This window comes from Triticum aestivum, chromosome 4B, assembly GCF_018294505.1.
Source record: "Triticum aestivum cultivar Chinese Spring chromosome 4B, IWGSC CS RefSeq v2.1, whole genome shotgun sequence".
Taxonomy (NCBI): Eukaryota; Viridiplantae; Streptophyta; class Magnoliopsida; order Poales; family Poaceae; genus Triticum; species Triticum aestivum.
The window spans coordinates 302,102,235-302,118,470 of record NC_057804.1 but is presented as its reverse complement, the minus strand read 5'-3'; positions in this window follow the sequence as shown (position 1 = coordinate 302,118,470).

Here is a 16,236-nt window from a genome sequence, read left to right as displayed (position 1 = left end):
TCCATGATCGCAGGTAATCATGACTCTTTTTTGCATGCAGCAGGGACTCGTCAAATCATGCAGTTGCCAAGGCAGCGTGGAGAAGCGGAGGCGCCCACATCCAATCAACTGTAATGCAGCGACCAAGGCCGTAGGATGTTGGGGCCCGCAGCGCTCCTCTCTTGCCCTTTGGCTTAGCTGCTTAGCCAAGTCTGAGCGCGCCTTGGGCCCGGGGGCTACTGTCGGTGTTCTGGGAACGGGGGTCCCCAGACTTGCCTGCCTGGGGCCTGTGGCGTGGCTCAAGCAGTGGCCCAGTACGACCCGTCTACATCAACCCAAGCTCAAGACCCTCGCGAGGGGCCAAGCCTCGCGGGGCAGATGACGCAAGGCTTCCTCACGGGCAGCATCACCACGCAGGCTCACGAGGAGGCGGAGAGATCAAGGCAAGGAGTACCTCGTGATATGCTCGTGACGCAAGCCATGACGATCCAGACCAGGCGGGCGCCAGCCTGCGCAGTGTCCTCGTTTCTTCTTTGGTGCAAAGGGAGCAAGCGCAGGTGCAGAGTACCGAGGCGTCAAGCAAAGGTTACCATATCGGTGCAAGGAGACCAAGACCAGCAGGACGGCAGGATGGAGGTCACCGTGGAGCCCAAGACGGTACCAGTGCCTTTGGCAGTTGAAGACCAACTTTAGTCAGGATAACTTGTACTAGCTGTCCCCTTTCAAAATGGTCATTGTTGGCTCCCTTCCCGCCCAATATTTGGGAAGAGGACCAGGGACTCTATATATAGAGATACCCACCACAGTAGAAGGCATCGAGATCCCACCTAGAGACAACAGAGACGGAGCCATCCCTCTCCAACCGTGCCAGCTCAAGAACACCTCTCGCGAGGCTGTTCTTCCTCTGTACTGTTCATCATCAGCCCCAGAGGCAATCCACCACCACACACTAGAGTAGGGCATTACACCACAACGGTGGCCTGAACTAGTATAAACCTTGTGTCCCTCATGTTGTTCATCGTGTAGCTTAGATTTGCGGCAAGGTGTTGGAACGTGGATTGGTAAGGGAGTAGATCTTCGTGTGCACCCAGAGTTCGAACCTTAAGGGTTTTGCCGGAACCCAATATCCGACATTTGGCGCGCAAGGTAGGGGTGCGCCGGTATCTTCTTTCCGCGGTTTCGCGTTCCATCGTTTCGTCGCATCCATGCCAGACGCTCGCCGAGCTCGCGCCGAGCATCCGGCTGCTCTCGCCGCCCGCGCCGCCCAGATGTCTCCCGTCAGTGGGCCTCCTTATTGTTCTTCCTCTGTACTGCTCATCATCATCCCCAGAGGCAATCCACCACCACACACTAGAGTAGGGTATTACACGACAACTGTGGCCCGAACTAGTATAAATCTTGTGTCCCTCGTGTTGCTCATCGTGTAGCTCAGATTCGCGACGATGTGTTCGGACGTGAATCGATAGGGAGTAGATCTTCGTGCGCACCCCAGAGTTCGAACCTTAAGGGTTTTGTCGGAACCCGATATCCGCCAAAATGACAGATGGCAAAGACCTTCTTTGCCGTCTGTCAGTTCTTTGCCGTCTATTGTTTGGTAGCTGATGGCAAAGACCTTCTTTGCCGTCTGCAAGAAGACAGCAAAGAATTGGCATACAGCAAAATCCCTGATTCTAGTAGTGTATAATTCATACATCGTTCAGAGTACACACATAGTCCGACTACGAACAAATCCAAATGAAAATAAGATAACCCCAAATGCTAGATCCCCGATCGTCCCAACTGGGCTCAACTATTGATCATCAGGAAAAGACACTTAGTAATGGCCAAGGTCCTCGTCGAGCTCCCACTTGAGTTCAGTAGCATCACCTGCACTGGTATCATCGGCACCTGCAACTGTTTTGGTAGTATATGTGAGTACTCAGCAATCTCAAAACCCGCGAGCTCAAGACTATTTAAGCTTATTGGTAGGATAAGGTAATGAGGTGGAGTTGCAAGCGCTAAACAAATATGGTGGCTAACTTACGAGTACAAGAGTAAGATTAGAAACTACGCCACGGTCGTGAAGCTAGAAGTGATCAAGAAGTGATCCTGAAACTACTTACGTTCATACATAACCCAAACCGTGTTCACTTCCCGGACTCCGCCGAAAAGAGACCATCACGGCTACACACGCGGTTGATGCATTTTAATTAAGTTAATTGCCAAATTCTCTACAACCGGATATTAACAAATTCCCATCTTCCACATAACCATGGACACGACTCTCGAAAGTTTATACCCTGCAGGGATGTCCCAACTTAGCCCATCACAAGCTCTCACAATCAACGGAGGATATTACTTCTCCTAGAAAGACCCGATCAGTCTCGGAATTGAGGTTACAAGACATTTCGACAATGGTAAAACCAGACCAGCAAAATCGCCCGAATATGCCGACAAATCCCGATAGGAGCTGCACATATCTCGTTCTCAGGGAACAACGGATAGGACAAGCTACAAGTAAAACCAGCCCTCAAGTTTCTCCGAGGTGGCCCCGCAGGTTGCCCGGTTCGGACCAACACTCGAAGGAGCACTGGCCCGGGGGGTTAAATAAAGATGACCTCGGGTTTGCATCCCCAATGGAAAATTATAGGTTGTTAGGAAAATGTAAAACCAAGGTTGGCCCTTGCTGGAGGAGTTTTATTCAAAGCAAACTGTCAAAGGGGGTCCCATAACCCCAACCGCGTAAGGAACGCAAAATCAAGGAACATAATACCGATATGACAAAAACTAAGGCGGCTAGAGTTGAACAACACACCAGGCATAAGGCCGAGCCTTCCACCCTTTACCAAGTATATAGATGCATTAATTAAAATAAAGGATATTGTGATATCACAACATAAACATGTTCCAACATGGAGCAATCTTCAACTTCACATGCAACTAACAACGCTATAAGAGGGGCCGAGCAATGCGCTAACATAGCCAAACAACTGTTTGCTAGGAACGTGGGTTAGAGGCTTGACATGGCAATACGGGAGGCATGATAAACAAGTGGTAGGTAGCACGACATAGTGATAGAACGAACAACTAGCAAGCTCATATAGAAGTGATATCGAGGGTAATGGTCATCTTGCCGGCAATGTTCTCAGAGTTGTCGAAAGCTTGCTCCTTGTAAATGTTCTCGACAGGATCCTGGTTCACGTACTCGTCTCCCGGCTCTACCCAAAACAAAAACACAACCATGGAACAACAATCAATCATGGTGCAATGCGCAAGTAACATGACGCAAGACATGATATGGAATCTAAGATATGAGGTGCAATGCATATGAGGTGCTTCGTAAGGGGTGCAAATGAGATGGAAGGAGAAACGATGAACATGGCACAATCTTGGTAACCCAAGCATTCCACTGGCTAGATTGGTAGATTTCGGTTGAAATCGATATAAAGATCACCGAAAACGGATGCACGGCTTGATAATGACAAGCCAAACAATATGCAATGCAATCTGTTGAAAACAACAACATAACAACTTGTGTGCAAAGTTTAAATTTTCTACAACAATATATCATGGCCAACAAGAGCAAGGCATGCTAGTACTAAATGCACTTAACAAAACTTACTTACTGAACATCCTCCAAAATCTACAAAAATGATGATAGCATCAATGCAAACATGGCAAATGACATAAACAGACCCAGACTTGCTAGAATTTAATGGCATGGCAGAAACAAATTCACGATAGCATGTTTGTAAACTTGTTTAACTCAAAGTAAAACATATCATGGCATGATCTTAATTCCAGCAGCAAGTAGGCCTGATGAAGAGCATGTTCATGGGCAAAGCTACCCCATAGCATATTTGCATAAATATACACATAAAGGACAAAACAACAACATGATGTAAAAATGACATGAGTGCAAACTTGCTCAAATGCAGAAACTAATGCCACCACTGGATTCATTGGATTTTTCTAGCCAAAAAACATATATAATATGTCTAGGTTGCAGTAGAAAAATCCCCACAAATATGCAAAACACTAAACTGCCTAAGATGGAAAACATAGGCATATGCCAAATCTGGCATATACCGAATCTGGAATAAAAACAAAAAGGTGGAAATGCTATGTGTTCCCCAGGCGGTAACCAGTGTTAGGCTGACTGTTGGGCCCATGGGCCACGTGTCTGGGTGTGAGGGTGTGTGAAAGAACATGCGGTGCCCCCATGTTTGGTTTTGGTAATTGATGACAATCTCTATGGACTAATGGTTGTCTTGAGTTATATTTGAAGGATTTGTCCATAGGATTTTCTTGAAGTCCATGTGTTGGTTTCAAGGAGTTTATGAGTCGACCAAGGTGCTATTAAGGAATTATCCAAAGATTGGTCATGCCAGTGTTGAGCTTATTGCAAGCATGTCTTGAAGAAGAAGGTAGTGTGATCATTCATGTTTTCCTTCAATACATCATCCAAATGAAGAGAGTAGCAAAGATTTAAGGTTGATCAAGACTAAGTCAATAGTGAATCAAGTTGATCAACTCACAAAGCGTAGAAGATGTACCGAGAGGGATCAAGTGATCCCATGGTATGGTAAGCTTTGTCCATTGCACTTTGTGTACTAACCCATGGTCTATGTGAGAGTTCTATGTGGGGTTAGGTACGTATCCATGGGCTTGCATCAAGAGGAAGATATCATACAACCCATGGAAAGGATGACATCAAGTGGTGATCGTCATCAAGATTTCCGTGTGCAAGTTCAAGTGGAGCATCACGAAGAGATCAAGTGCTTGAATCTTGCCATCCATTGTGGTGTCAATGGACTTGTGAAGATGAGCCGAAGAGTGGCTCACCCATAATGGACTATGGGGGAGCAATCATCTAGTCTTCATCGAGCCAACGCAATCAAGAAAGGTGGTCCATCTTGAGGGAGTCAAGATCGTCATCATCTAGCTCAAGTGGACCATGTGCAAGGCAGAGGTTTTCCCTTGATAGGTTTTCTATTTTACCGGTCTCATGGTGGTAGTAGGGAGACCGGGTTATATGATCGTTTGCCGTACTATCAAGGGGGGCTCTCAAGTTGGTAGCTTGATCGTATCGTTAGTAGAGAGCTCAAACCATTGCATCCTTGCATCATGTTTCTTGGTTCTTGTTTGGTTCTCTTTGTGAGTCTTAGAGCTTATGGTCATCTTGATGACAAGCTTGAGTTCATCGAAAACGGAGTTCGCATGCGTCTTCTATGATGTTTTCGGTGTTGGAGGTTTTACCGGTCTTATCCAAGGAAGGGTTCTCACCATTTTATTATGGGCCTTTTCTCATTTGCTTCTTATTGATATTTCTATCAAGATTGTGTTAGCCCTTGTTGCTAGCTTTCCAACAAACTTGGTTTCATCGAATTCGGAGCTCGTATGCGAAAGTTGTGGCTGTTTTGATATTGCCTGTTTTACATAGAGAGGTTGTACCGCCCCGTAGAGAGGTTGTACCGGTTGACCGGTACAACCGGTGTTTGGAGCGGTTGTACCGCTCCAGAATTGGTCCGGAGGTTGTACCGGCCATGTACCGCTCTACCACCGGACTAGTTTCTGTTTTGGAGCGGTTCTTGGGCGGTTGTTGACCGGTTTAACCGGTCTAACCGGTACTACCGGTTCCCCAGGCTGTTGTACCGCTTAGAGCTTTTCCCAGGTTGGTTTTTCCTCTGCTTTGGCCGGTTGTACCGGTTCGTGCACCGGTTGTACCGGTCCTACAGGTTTCTGCACATAACGGGCAGATTCGTGGGGACCTATTTAAGGGGGTCTTCTTCCCCAATGGTTCCCCATCTCTTTAGCTCGTTTTTGCCCCCATTGTTGACCTTCTTCGAGCTTGCTAACTCTCAATCCCTCCATGGATTCTTGCTAGTTTTTGAGGGAAAAGAGAGAGGAGATCTAGATCCACATTTCCACCAATCACTTTCTCCTCTATGTGAGGGGAACCCCTTGGATCTAGTTCTTGGAGTTCTTGGTGTTCTCCTTCTTGTTCTTCCTCTCATTTTCCTCCCTAGCATTAGTTGCTTCGGTGGGATTTGAGAGAGAAGGACTTGGGCACTCCGTGTGCCCTTGCCATTGCATTTGGTGCATCGGTTTGAGTTCTCCACGGTGATACGTGGAAGTTACAAGTTGAGAAGCTTATTACTCTTGGGTGCTTGGTGCCCTTGAGCTTGTTCCTCTTGGGTGCTTGGGCGCCCTAGACGGTTGGTGGTGTTCGGAGCTCAATCATTGTGGTGTAAAGCTCCGGGCAAGCGTCGGGGTCTCCAATTAGGTTGTGGAGATCGCCCCGAGCAATTTGACGGGTTCCGGTGACCGCCCCCAAGGGTTGCCAAAGTGTACGGGTTCGGTGACCGCCCCCAAGGGTTGCCATTTGTACGGGTTCGGTGACCGCCCTCAAGGGTCCCTTAGTGGAATCACGGCATCTTGCATTGTGCAAGGGCGTGAGGAGATTACGGTGGCCCTAGTGGCTTCTTGGGGAGCATTGTGCCTCCACACCGCTCCAAACGGAGATTAGCATCCGCAAGGGTGTGAACTTCGGGATACATCATCGTCTCCGCGTGCCTCGGTTATCTCTTACCCGAGCCCTTTACTTATGCACTTTACTTTGTGATAGTCATATTGTTCTTGTCATATATCTTCCTATCACATAGTTGCTTATCTTGCTTAGCATAAGTTGTTGGTGCACATAGGTGAGCCTAGTTGTTGTAGGTTTTGTGCTTGACAAATTAACCGTTAGGTTTATTCCGCATTTGTTCAAGCCTAAACCGTAAATATTTTAAAACGCCTATTCACCCCCCCCCTCTAGGCGACATCCACGATCTTTCAATTGGTATCAGAGCCTCGTCTCTCTTTATTAGGCTTTACCGCCTAGAGAGTAAAGATGTCGACTAGGGGATTAGGATTCTCTGACACTCTTAGTTTCGATGGCATAAATTTTGATGTTTGGGTAATTCGCATGCTTAATCTCTTTAGGGTCATGGACCCAAATTTAGAGCGAATTGTAGATATGGGTTTTTCTCCTCCAAAGGATCCCCAAAGATTATCTTTAGAGGATGAGAAAAACTCTTATCTCAATGCTCAAGCTTCTAATGTGCTTTTCGATGCTTTGAGCAATGTAGTTATATTTCAACTCATGTCGTTCCGGGATGCTCATGAGTTATGGACAAAGCTTCAAGATAAATATGGCGTGTCCAAGATTTGTAAGGATGACTGTTCTCCCTCCACCTCCGGTCGTATAGTCTTCTCAACTTCTTCTACTTCACCTACATGTGGTTTGCCACAAGGTAATGATATGGTGAGTAGTGTTGGTCATTGCAATGATGATAGTATGCTTATTGTGGATGATCCTTCATCACTATATTGTTGCAATGCTCCTTCTTTGGGCTTTAACACTTCGAGCACTCCAAATGTTTCACATGCTTGCGTTGATAGTCCTTGCATATCATGTAGAAATTGCTTGACTAAATCTCATGATGATATGCTTGCTATGTCTTGTTGCCATGATAAAAATGCATCTATTTCCTCGAATTGTTGTGCTAACAATGTAGAGGAAATCCAACACTCCATGGAACAAGATATGGTGTTTAATGGTGCCTCAAGGGATCCTACACCATCATCTATTGCTTTTTGCCTTATGGCTAAGGCGTCAAAGGTATCTCCTACTTTGTACCCCAATATGTCTCTTGATGATGATGTTGATGCTAATGATGATGAGGATAATGATGAAGAGAATGATAATGTTGCCTCCTTAAAAACTAAGGGGGAAATGATTTTTAAAGCTCTTCATAAAAATAAATTTGCTCGCTCCAACTTCATGGAAATAATGTCCATTGCCATTGATGGCAGAAATACATTGAGGAGTTGGAATCTCATCTAGAGGAGCATGAGGCCACCATTGATAAAATGGAAGGTCATGGGCGTGATTACGCTAATGAGATTGCAGACCTCTCTCAAGCTCTTGAACTTGAACAAACCACCAAGGAATCTCTTGAGGAGACTTTTGCTCTAGAATTGTCTAGAGTGAAGGAATCTACTGATAGAGCTCTTAAGGTGGCCAATGTTTTTGAAACTAAAAATGCTAAGCTTGAAGTTTCTCATGCTAGACTCCTTGAGGATTTTGAGCACCTCGAAAATGGCTCAAGGGTCATCAAGGGTGAGCTCATCAAACTCACCGAGTCTCATGCTCAACTTGAAGCTTCTTATTTGAAAGAGCTTGCCAAGTTGCCTTCTCCTCTTGTTGTTAATGATGATGCTTGTGCTACTAATTCTATTACTTGTGAAGCATCCATTTTGAAGGAGAATGTTGAGCTACGGGCTCAACTTGAGGTGCTATCTTGCAATTATGGGAAATTGGAAGAAAGTCATGAAAAGCTCTCAAGCTCTCATGATGATCTTCTAGTATCCCATAGTGTGCTAAAGATAGCTCATGAGGCCATGATTGCTAAGGTAACATCTAGTGAGCCTCATGTGGATACTAGCACTACTTCTAGTCAAAATAGTATATTGCCATGTGTTAGTCCTTGTAATTCATCTACTCACAATGTTGGTACATCTTGTGATGAATTGCTTTCCTTGCCTTGTTGCTCTAACGATGAAGCTTATACTTCCTCTAGTACTTGTGTTGAGACTAACCCTGTAGAGGAAATCAAAGAGCTCAAGGCCCAAGTCACTTCTTTGAAGAAAGACTTGGAAAAGAGTCATCAAGGGAAATCCACACTCAACAATATCTTGAGTGTGCAAAAATCCCCCAATTACAAAGGTGGACTTGGATTCAACTCCAATAAGAAGAAGAAGTCCAACATGAACAAGAAGAAGGGCCAAGAAAAGGTCAAGAATTCGGCCAAGATTGTTTGCTTCAAGTGCAAAGTTGAAGGGCATCATGTTAGATCTTGCCCATTGAAGAAGAAGGCCATTAGTGTCAAGCAACAAGGGAAGAGGGCACAAGTTCAATCTCATGCTCAACATCAAGTTGAAGAAAGGCCTCTTCCCAAGAAGACTCAAGTTAATGCTTCTCAAATTGAGAAATCAAGTGAGAAGAAAGTGAAGAGTAGACGTTGCTACTTATGTCGTGAGAAAGGTCACGTCGCTTCTTCATGCACTAGTGGTAACTTATCCAACCCAATTATTATTGATGATATCTATTCTCTTGGTAAGGATAAGGTTGGCAATGTGTTTGCCAAGTTTGTTGGTACTCAAAGTGGTGTCAAGCAAAGAACCATTTGGGTAGCCAAACCTATTGTGACTAACCTCTTAGGACCCAACTTGGTTGGGGACCAACAAGCTCAAACTTGATCAATAGGTGTTGTTGGAGGGCATTGGAGACTTGGCTACATTATGAAGAATTAAGGGGACTTCATCATTCTCTTTGTCTCAAGCCAAGTCAATTGGATTATCAAGTTTCTATCTTATATCCAATGTGCCTCCTTGCGGTAACTTGTACTTAAAATTGCTTACATTCAAAGTTACTTGCCCCCTTGCATGTTTTGGTTTTGTTCCTTGCATGTGTTTGTATATGCTGTGATTCCAACTTGCTTATCTTGAGCAATCAAGTATGTGTGTGTTGGTTTGCACATCATGTACGTGTGTGTCGTGCGTTGAGCCTTTATGTTTCTTGTTTGTATCCTAGTTGGCTCGTGTGAGAGATTAATGGAACATCCCATTTTGGGGGAGTGATGTGCTTTGTGCACCTCACAATCCTATAAATGTGTGTACATGAGGAATACCATCTAGTATTGATATTACAAGATTATCTAGTCGCTAGGTGGTATATCTCTCATGAGAAATTCAAACTCTAAATAGTCCATTAATTATCTCTTGTTTGTTCCTCTTATTGCCTCTTGTTAAGTTCTTATTGGTATCACATTATGGGGGAGTAATATGCTAAGTGCATATTACAAGCCTAGAAAATGTGTACATTTGAGATATTGTCACCTAGAATTGATATTGTAGATTATCTTGTTCCTAGGTGGCATGTTAGCTCTACAAGTTGCAATTTGCGTGTGTTTGGTGTGAAGATGATGTTGGATATCATTGCTATCTACCAACGGGAATTATTTCCAAATACTTCTTGTCTTTTGACAATTGGTACTCACTTATGTGTGGTAGAAATTATTGATCATCTTCACGTTGGCGTTTGCTTTTTATTTGCCTTATCTCTTGCCAAGTTTGTGTCAACTCCCATTGTCTTCCCTACCACTTGTGGATCTTGTTTATTTCTTGTTCTTGTCTAGTGTTTTCTAGATATAGTGAAAGTGATGATCCCACCTTGTGCATTTTGTATTCAAATGCAAATCCTATGTAATGCACAACTTGTGGGGGAGCTATTCTATTTTCTCTAAAACGCTCATCTTGTGATCCTCATCAAGTGTGTTTTGGTGGAAGGCAAGCCATTTCTTTTTGGTACATTGTGCCATCATTAAACTTTGTTGAGAGCTTGGTTTGTTTGGAACCATCCTCTTTTTAGGAGTTTGACATCTTTAGTTTAGTGTGTATCAATGGATATCTCATTCCTTGATGTATCTTTAATGATATCTTCCAAGTGATTATTTCTCCATTTGGTATCCTTTTCACTTGGCATTTCTTAGTCTTTTGGTTTCGGGTTTTGAAAGTCTTGAGCATGCATGTTTACTTCATGTATTTCATTTGGCATGTTTTCTTTCTTTGACTCAATATATAGCGGGAACTCCACCTAGTCTCAATTTGGATGAGATGTGCATGAAATTCATTTTCATATTTATATGCACATATTTATGTGGAGTTTGTCCTATGTATTGGTGTTTCTAACTATTTGGTCCCGATGAGTTTGGGTACCGTTTAGTTTGTGTTGTTCTTCTAGGAACATTTGGAGATGCATTGGATGCTCGGCTCACTCACAAGGAAGGTGTTGTCACCATGTGCATATTGGAGTCAAGCTAGGATGATCAATGAACTACTATCTACCTTCAATTGGTATCTACTACATCCTTCCAATGATATCTCGGTAACAAGTATCTATTCATGCTTTCTCCTCTTGCATTCAACCTTGTGTAGGTTGCATCTTGGCATGATTTTCATTTCATATCTTGTGATACTTGTTTCCTTTCTCAAAACATCCCAACGATGATCTCTCGTTGCTAGTTGTGATGCCTTTGATGGATGTGTGTTTGGACTTCATTTATATACAATAAGACCTTATCTAGCCAAGTGCTATGCTTTCAAGCAAATATCTTATTGGTATATTTATGACTTCCTTGTGGATATCTTGTTCCTTCGTGTTGTAACTATTTCGGGTGTACATCCTTCTTTGTAGATATATATATCATCATGATTTAGTCTACATAGAACCTTATACACTTGAGAGAAATTACATCTCTAGTTGATATCTTTTCTTTCACGTCCACCTTGTCTTTCTTATGTTATTTCTTTGGTGGCTCCGTGAAAGCTTTTGCCTTGAGTGCGTGTCCTCTATCGTTGCATCTTGTTGCACTCTTGTGTGGTGAAGATTATTTTCCTCTTGCTTATCTTTACGAGGTTTTTGCCATCTTAATTGGTATCCCTCGTCTTGATGAGCCTCCCCTCGTCTATCTTCACCACGGGTTGTCACAAGCATAGGTTCTCTTTTGCTTATTAGTAAGCTTGTGAACCCATTTTCCAGTTGTGTGTGGGAATGATAGGCCTTGCACCATGTGCCTCATTCTTTCAAGACTATGTTGATGCTTAATGCTCATCCTAATCTTAGTCTTCTCAAGTGCTTCGCCATGACTCACACACATCATTTTGGTTGAGCCTATTCTTAAGTTGCCTCTTTTACATGTTGCTCAACCATGTGCTTGTTGCAAGCGCTAGGCTTTGTTTCCTATATGCTCACTTGCACTGGATGTGAGTTTCTATTGATTTTGGGGGAGCTATGATCCTATTTTGTGCACTTTGTATTCAAATACAAAAATTCTTTTGTGTGCACAAATCATGGGGAGCTTCTCTAGTTTCTTTAGAACACTCCTCTGCGCTTTTCATAATATCTTTATTCTTGTGGCATGTAGGATCATTGGTCTAGTTGGTTCAATTGATTTCTGTTGATTGCTTGCTTCAATTGGTATCTTCTGATTGCTTGTGTCTCTCTTTGTTATGTCTTTGTGGCATATCTTTTTGTTGCAATCTTTGGGCATCAATATAGTTTGTCTTCCTCCAAGTATTGGCAGTTGGATATGTGTATTGCATTCCACTCTCTTGTTGAGAAATACACAATTTATGGAGGAACACATTTTATATTGGCCTTCTAAGCTTTTAGCCCATTTTGGCAATCGATGCCAATGGGGGAGAAGTTTCAGAGAGTTTTGTGGAGAAGTTTAGAGTGTTATCTCCTCTTGCTTTGGTTTTGTTCCTTAGCATTTGCATCTCATACGCATGCACTATTGGTTGTTGCATTGCATAGTGAAGCATAATTCCTTATATAAACTCTCTTGAAAGTGATTGTCATCAATTACCAAAATGGGGGAGATTGAAAGAACATGCGGTGCCCCCATGTTTGGTTTTGGTAATTGATGACAATCTCTATGGACTAATGGTTGTCTTGAGTTATATTTGAAGGATTTGTCCATAGGATTTTCTTGAAGTCCATGTGTTGGTTTCAAGGAGTTTATGAGTTGACCAAGGTGCTATTAAGGAATTATCCAAAGATTGGTCATGCGAGTGTTGAGCTTATTGCAAGCATGTCTTGAAGAAGAAGGTTGTGTGATCATTCATGTTTACCTTCAATACATCATCCAAATGAAGAGAGTTGCAAAGATTTAAGGTTGATCAAGACTAAGTCAATAGTGAATCAAGTTGATCAACTCACAAAGCGTAGAAGATGTACCGAGAGGGATCAAGTGATCCCATGGTATGGTAAGCTTTGTCCATTGCACTTTGTGTACTAACCCATGGTCTATGTGAGAGTTCTATGTGGGGTTAGGTACGTATCCATGGGCTTGCATCAAGAGGAAGATATCATACAACCCATGGAAAGGATGACATCAAGTGGTGATCGTCATCAAGATTGCCGTGTGCAAGTTCAAGTGGAGCATCACGAAGAGATCAAGTGCTTGAATCTTGCCATCCATTGTGGTGTCAATGGACTTGTGAAGATGAGCCGAAGAGTGGCTCACCCATAATGGACTATGGGGGAGCAATCATCTAGTCTTCATCGAGCCAACGCAATCAAGAAAGGTGGTCCATCTTGAGGGAGTCAAGATCGTCATCATCTAGCTCAAGTGGACCATGTGCAAGGCAGAGGTTTTCCCTTGATAGGTTTTCTATTTTACCGGTCTCATGGTGGTAGTAGGGAGACCGGGTTATATGATCGTTTGCCGTACTATCAAGGGGGGCTCTCAAGTTGGTAGCTTGATCGTATCGTTAGTAGAGAGCTCAAACCATTGCATCCTTGCATCATGTTTCTTGGTTCTTGTTTGGTTCTCTTTGTGAGTCTTAGAGCTTATGGTCATCTTGATGACAAGCTTGAGTTCATCGAAAACGGAGTTCGCATGCGTCTTCTATGATGTTTTCGGTGTTGGAGGTTTTACCGGTCTTATCCAAGGAAGGGTTCTCACCATTTTATTATGGGCCTTTTCTCATTTGCTTTTTATTGATATTTCTATCAAGATTGTGCTAGCCCTTGTTGCTAGCTTTCCAACAAACTTGGTTTCATCGAATTCGGAGCTCGTATGCGAAAGTTGTGGCTGTTTTGATATTGCCTGTTTTACATAGAGAGGTTGTACCGCCCCGTAGAGAGGTTGTACCGGTTGACCGGTACAACCGGTGTTTGGAGCGGTTATACCGCTCCAGAATTGGTCCGGAGGTTGTATCGGCCATGTACCGCTCTACCACCGGACTAGTTTCTGTTTTGGAGCGGTTCTTGGGCGGTTGTTGACCGGTTTAACCGGTCTAACCGGTACTACCGGTTCCCCAGGCTGTTGTACCGCTTAGGGCTTTTCCCAGGTTGGTTTTTCCTCTGCTTTGGTCGGTTGTACCAGTTCGTGCACCGGTTGTACCGGTCCTACAGGTTTCTGCACATAACGGGCAGATTCGTGGGGACCTATTTAAGGGGGTCTTCTTCCCCAATGGTTCCATATCTCTTTAGCTCGTTTTTGCCCCCATTGTTGACCTTCTTTGAGCTTGCTAACTCTCAATCCCTCCATGGATTCTTGCTAGTTTTTGAGGGAAAAGAGAGAGGAGATCTAGATCCACATTTCCACCAATCACTTTCTCCTCTATGTGAGGGGAACCCCTTGGATCTAGTTCTTGGAGTTCTTGGTGTTCTCCTTCTTGTTCTTCCTCTCATTTTCCTCCCTAGCATTAGTTGCTTCGGTGGGATTTGAGAGAGAAGGACTTGGGCACTCCGTGTGCCCTTGCCATTGCATTTGGTGCATCGGTTTGAGTTCTCCACGGTGATACGTGGAAGTTACAAGTTGAGAAGCTTATTACTCTTGGGTGCTTGGTGCCCTTGAGCTTGTTCCTCTTGGGTGCTTGGGCGCCCTAGACGGTTGGTGGTGTTCGGAGCTCAATCATTGTGGTGTAAAGCTCCGGGCAAGCGTCGGGGTCTCCAATTAGGTTGTGGAGATCGCCCCGAGCAATTTGACGGGTACCGGTGACCGCCCCCAAGGGTTGCCAAAGTGTACGGGTTCGGTGACCGCCCCCAAGGGTTGCCATTTGTACGTGTTCAGTGACCGCCCTCAAGGGTCCCTTAGTGGAATCACGGCATCTTGCATTGTGCAAGGGCGTGAGGAGATTACGGTGGCCCTAGTGGCTTCTTGGGGAGCATTGTGCCTCCACACCGCTCCAAACGGAGATTAGCATCCGCAAGGGTGTGAACTTCGGGATACATCATCGTCTCCGCGTGCCTCGGTTATCTCTTACCCGAGCCCTTTACTTATGCACTTTACTTTGTGATAGTCATATTGTTCTTGTCATATATCTTCCTATCACATAGTTGCTTATCTTGCTTAGCATAAGTTGTTGGTGCACATAGGTGAGCCTAGTTGTTGTAGGTTTTGTGCTTGACAAATTAACCGCTAGGTTTATTCCGCATTTGTTCAAGCCTAAACCGTAAATATTTTAAAACGCCTATTCACCCCCCTCTAGGCGACATCCACGATCTTTCAGCGTGTGTGTGTGAGCATGACAGGTGGGGTCCTGACCCCTGTGAGGCTAACTGGTGGGTCCGGCTTGGGCCGACATGGCGGACCACGTAGGCACGCTCGAGAAGGGGAAAACAGAGGAGGGCGTCGGCAGGCGACAGAGCGCAGCAGAGGCCTCGCCGAAGTATCTCTGGTGGCCTAGCAGGGCGGCGGAAGGGCGCTACAGGGTCTCTAGAGGAACCCGCACGCCCGAACGTATCGTGCGGCACAAAACACCGACGAGGGTGACACCGGCGCCGGCGTATATAGGCGGCGACGACGAGGGCGAACGTGAAGCCACAGCGACCTAGAGACCTACCTGAGCGAGCGGAACTAGCTTACGTGCCGAGGAGAACTCAACGGGCACGCTCAGAGGACCTAACGAGGTCGGAGCACTCACCGAAGGCGAGGTCCGATGGTGATGGGTACGGGCACCCGGTTGATAGGAGCTACGACACGACAACAACGAAAACGAAGGGGTCTAGGAGGTGCACCTGCTCACATAGAGGTCGTCGGTGGAGTCGAACGAGCTCGGGGAAGACGGCAGGCGGCGAAATTCGCCGAAGACGAGCGGTGGCCGAGACGGAGGTGGACGAAGGGGATGGCGTCGAACTTGGTGTCCCGCGTGAGAGTAGAGGAAACAGACGACGTAGTTGACAACGACGAACTCGATGGACTCGCTTGGCGAGTCCGAGGATGACGGGGAGCACGCTGGCGACGGCGACAGGCTCCTGGATGTGCTCGGGGCAGGGCTAGATCTCGATCTAGCGGCGTTCTGGGTTTCCTTGAGAGAGGGGAAAGGGAGAGGGAGTGGTTGGCGTGCAGCTGGCACGGAGGGGCTGCAGATAATGGCGAGGGTGATGCCATTCGTGAATGCATGACCACGGTCGCGGCCATGTGCACGAGCAACTGGAGCTCGACAAAAAGGTGGGTGCGGGTGACCTGTTGCCAGAGGCTGGCATGTGGGACCGGATGGGCGATGTGGCAGGCAGCTAGCGGGGGTGTGCGCTCGGGAGTGGGTGAGAAAAAGGCAGGGAGGAGGAGGCCGCGGGGTGGAGCTGGGCTGCACGCGCCTGGATGAGCTCTGCTTGCTGGGCTGCGCCTGGACCTGCTGCTGGGCTGCACTGTTGTTGCT